Source organism: Octodon degus, unplaced genomic scaffold, assembly GCF_000260255.1.
Source record: "Octodon degus isolate 3935 unplaced genomic scaffold, OctDeg1.0 scaffold00085, whole genome shotgun sequence".
Classification (NCBI taxonomy): Eukaryota; Metazoa; Chordata; class Mammalia; order Rodentia; family Octodontidae; genus Octodon; species Octodon degus.
In genome coordinates this window covers 3,394,006-3,394,275 of record NW_004524661.1, presented here as the reverse complement: position 1 = coordinate 3,394,275, position 270 = coordinate 3,394,006, and positions in this window count along the sequence as shown.

The window sequence follows — 270 nt, the reverse complement described above, 5'->3', positions numbered from 1 at the left end:
GCTTTATCATTAGTATCAAGGCCTCCCTAGGAATGTCTGTTCTTCAGGATTATCTTCTATGTGTAGGAGGTTCTTGGGTCTTGTTCCTATCCCAAGATCCTACCTTCCAAATGTATGAAGGGTGAGATGTTGGTATCTATTTGGCTCATCCCCAAGTCTTTGGTACTGGACTATAGTGATAGTTTTTAGACCTTCCCAGTATTGTTAGATAAGGTACAATAGCTGATTACAGCAAATATGACATCGTTGCTAAAGTAGTATCCATTCTTC